Source organism: Cebus imitator, unplaced genomic scaffold, assembly GCF_001604975.1.
Source record: "Cebus imitator isolate Cc_AM_T3 unplaced genomic scaffold, Cebus_imitator-1.0 Scaffold18, whole genome shotgun sequence".
NCBI classification, from domain to species: domain Eukaryota; kingdom Metazoa; phylum Chordata; class Mammalia; order Primates; family Cebidae; genus Cebus; species Cebus imitator.
The window spans coordinates 9,399,486-9,403,458 of NW_016107333.1; the positions used below are offsets into that span (position 1 = coordinate 9,399,486).

At 46.3% G+C, this 3,973-nt stretch overlaps 1 non-coding gene across 1 annotated transcript; it reads left to right on the forward strand.

Moving 5' to 3' along the window:
• Positions 1-3,143: 3,143 nt before the first annotated feature.
• On the forward strand, positions 3,144-3,250 carry LOC119469352. Its single transcript, XR_005198144.1, has one exon. It is a non-coding gene; the product is annotated as a U6 spliceosomal RNA (small nuclear RNA).
• The last annotated feature ends 723 nt before the right edge of the window (positions 3,251-3,973 follow it).

A 3,973-nucleotide genomic window follows, 5' to 3' on the forward strand; every position in this document is an offset into this window, starting at 1 on the left:
CCTCCTGGGTTCAGGCAATTCTCCTGCCTCAGGCTCCTGAGCAGCTGGGATTACAGGCACGCGCCACCATGCCCAGCTAATTTTTTGTCTTTTTAGTAGAGACGGGGTTTCACCATTTTGACCAGGATGGTCTCGATCTCTTGACCTCGTGATCCACCCGCCTCGGCCTCCCAAAGTGCTGGGATTACAGGCGTGAGCCACCGCGCCCGGCGAGACAAAGATTTCACCCAGGATTGGAAGCTGAATGAAATTCAATTGAGCAGAGATGAGGTAAGCCTTCAATGATGGCGACATGGTCATGGCACAGTCACCTTAAGACCTATCTCTATGCCGAGCCATCCAGCTTTACATAATGCTTTCACATAATAACCCTAACAGCTACTACTACTGGAGAGCTCGCCACATGCCAGGCACTAGCTGATTTACAGATAGGCTTTCTTATTTATAATTACTATGATTATTAATTTCTGTCCCTCTCCACTTGCTCCACACAAGCTTCAGGAGGGCAGGGGCTTTTGTCTGTGGTATTCAAAACACTGCGTAGCACATAGTAGGTATTAAAAAGGTCACTGAATTCTCCACTGAGCTCCATGAAGTAAGGATGATTTTTTTTTTTTTTTTTTTTTTTTGAGACAGGGTCTCTCCTCTGTCACCCACGCTGGAGTACAGTGGGATGATAACAACTCACTGCAGCCTCCAACTCCTGGACTCAAGAGATCCTCCTGCCTTAGCCTCCTGAGTACTTGGGACTACAGGATGCATCATCACACTCGGCTAATTTATTAATGTTTTGTAGAGACAGAGGTCTCGCTGTATTGCCCAGGCTAGTCTTGATCTCAGTGCCTCAGGCAACCCTCGCACCTGGCTATCCAAAGTCCTGAAATTACATTCTTTGAGCCACTGTGCCAGGCCTAAAGTAAGGATGATTTTATAAATAAAATGTATATACCATCTAGATTTGTGTAAATACATTCTATGATGCTCACACATTGACAAAATTGCCTAAACAATGCATTTATCAGAAACTATCCCATCATTCAGGGATGCATGACTGTACTTGCTATGACTCATTCTTGACAGCTGAGGAATCTGAAGCCCCAAGGAGGTTTAGAAACTGCCAGAATTGCAAAGCTAGTAAATCGTGAGTTCAGAATTCCCAATCTAGCCATCTGGGTCTGGCACCCACACTCTTCACCACAGCCCACACTGCCTCGGTGACGCATCGTCAGAGCTGTCCTGCTCTAGGACGGCAAACCAGGTGTCAGGGCAGCAGCAAAGGGCACAGCCACTTTGCTTGGCCTGCTAGACAAGCTCTCATGTTTTCACATTGCCTTTTAAAACCACGCAGTTACCCTGTGAAGTTACAGATAAGCAAATAGCAATACAGATAAGACCCAAAAAGAGCCAGGAGTAGACAGAAGAGACAGAAAGCAGATTAGAGATTGCCTAGGGCCACAGAGTTGAAGGAAAGTGGGGAGGGACTGCTAATGCATACTTGAGGCAGTAAAAATGCTTTTTTTGTTGTTGTTTTCTTTTCTTTTGTTTGTTTTGGGGACGGAGTCTCACTCTCGCCCATGCTGGAGTACAGTGGCGTGATCTAGACTCACTGCAACCCCTGACTCAGGGTTTAAGCTATTCTCATGACTCAGCCTCCCGAGTAGCTGAGATTATAGGTGTGCGCCACCATGCCCAACTAATTTTTTGTATGTTTAGTAGAGACAGGGTTTCACCATGTTGCTGAGGCTGGTCTTAAACTCCTAACCTCAAATGATCTGCTGGCCCAGGCCTTCCAAAGTGCTGGGATTACAGGTGTGAGCCACTGGGCATGGCCTGAAAATGTTTTAAAATTAATTATGGTGGCTGAGTGTGGTGGCTCACACCTGTAATCCCAGCACTTTGGGAGGCTGAGCGGGAACAGATCACCTTAGGTCAGGAGTTGGGAGACCAGCCTGGTCAACGTGGTGAAACGCCGCCTCTACTAAAAATACAAAAATTAGTTGAGCATGGTGGCAAGTGCCTGGAATCCCAGATATTCTGAAGGCTGAGGTCAGAGAATTGCTTGAGCCCTGGAGGTGGAGGCTGCAGTGAGCCGAGATTGTGTCACTGCACTCCAGCCTGGGTGACAGAGTAAGACTCTACCTCAAAAAATTAAAAATTAAAATTAAAATTAAAAATTAAATTAAATTAATGATGATGATGGTTACACAACTGTGAATATACTAAAAAACCATTGAATGGTACACTAAATTGGCAAATGGTATGGTAAGTGAATTATAGTCACACACCACGTAAGGACAATTGGTCAATGACAGACTGCATATACCACAGTGGTCCATAAAATTATCATATCATATTTTGGCCAGGCACGGTGGTTCACCTCTGTAATCCCAGCCCTTTGGGAGACTGAGGCGGGTGGATCACGAGGTCAGGAGTTCAAGATCAGCCTGGCCAATATAGTGACATCCCGTCTCTACTAAACACACAAAAAATTAGCCAGGCGTGGTGATGGGCGCCTGTAGTCCCAGCTATTTGGGAGGTTGGGGCAGAAGAGTCATTTGAACCTGGGAGGTGGAGGTTGCAGTGAGCTGAGATCGTGCTTGCACTCCAGCATGATGACAGAGCAAGACTGCCTCAAAAAAAAAAAATCCTATTTTTACTGTAACTTTTCTGTTTAGAAACGTTTAGACACACAAATACCACTGTGTTACAGTTGCCTACAGTATTCAGTGTAGTATCATGCTTTACAGGTTTGTAGCCTAGGAGCAACAGGCTAGAGCACACAGCCTAACTGTGCGGTAGCCTATACCAGTAGGCTTGTGCACATACACTCCACAGCGATGACACAATGATGACATCACCTAACGATGCATTTCTCAGATGGTCTCCCCATTGTTAAGGGATGCATGACTGTAAATCTCCATACATCTGTGTGGGTTTGCTGGCTTTTTGTTTTTGTTTTTTCTTTTTTTCAAAAAGGAGTAAAACACATGGAAGCAAGTAGCAGAGGTCAAATTTCAAAGCAGTCTCCTCACTTCCCCTCATGCTCCCTAGGGTTTGTCTCCACCAAGCAGCCAGAGGGATCCTTTCAGAGAATCCCTGTCAGATCCTTTCCCTCTTTTGCTCAGAAGTGTCCAGTGGCTCACATGCTCACTTCGGCAGCACATATGCTAAAATAGGAACGATACAGAGAAGATTAGCATGGCCCCTGCGCGAGGATGACATGCAAATTCGTGAAGTGTTCCATATTTTTTTAAAAAAGAAATGCCCGATGGCTCAAAAATAAAATCCACTTACCATTCAGATTTGGCCCCTGCCCACATTCCCAGCCTACTGCCCGCCAGGTCCCCTTAGTCCCCTGCTGCCCCTAAAAGCACTCCCACCTCCTTTGCACTCTTTTACTTTTTTCTTTTTCTTTTTTTTTGAGACAGAGTCTCGCCCTGTCCCCCAGGCTGAAGTGCAATGGCGCAATCTCAGCTCACTGCAATCTCTGCCTCCTAGGTTCAAAGGACTCTCCTGCCTCAGCCTCCTGAGTAGCTGTAATTACGGCACATGTCACCACACCTGGATAATTTTTATATTTTAGTAGAGACGGGGTTTCACCATGTTGGCCAGGCTGATCTCAAACTCTTGACCTCAGGTGATCCGTCAGCCTTAGCCACTCAAAGTGCTGGGATTACAGGTGTGAGCCACCATGCCCACCCACATTCTGACTCTTACTTTTTAGAATATTCTGCCTCCAGGTACCAGATGCTCACACAGCTTGCTCCCTAATTTCACTCAGGGCTCTCCTCAAACGTACATCTCATCACTCCAGAGATGCCTTCCCTGCCCTCCCAATCCAGCTCAGCCATACCCCAAGCTCTTTACTCTCTGACCTGCCTGGTTTTACTTCAGAGCACTTCTGACCACCATTAGACACAGCATGTGTGTCCTTTGACAGCCATCTGCCTCCCCTATTAGGATGCGACTGACA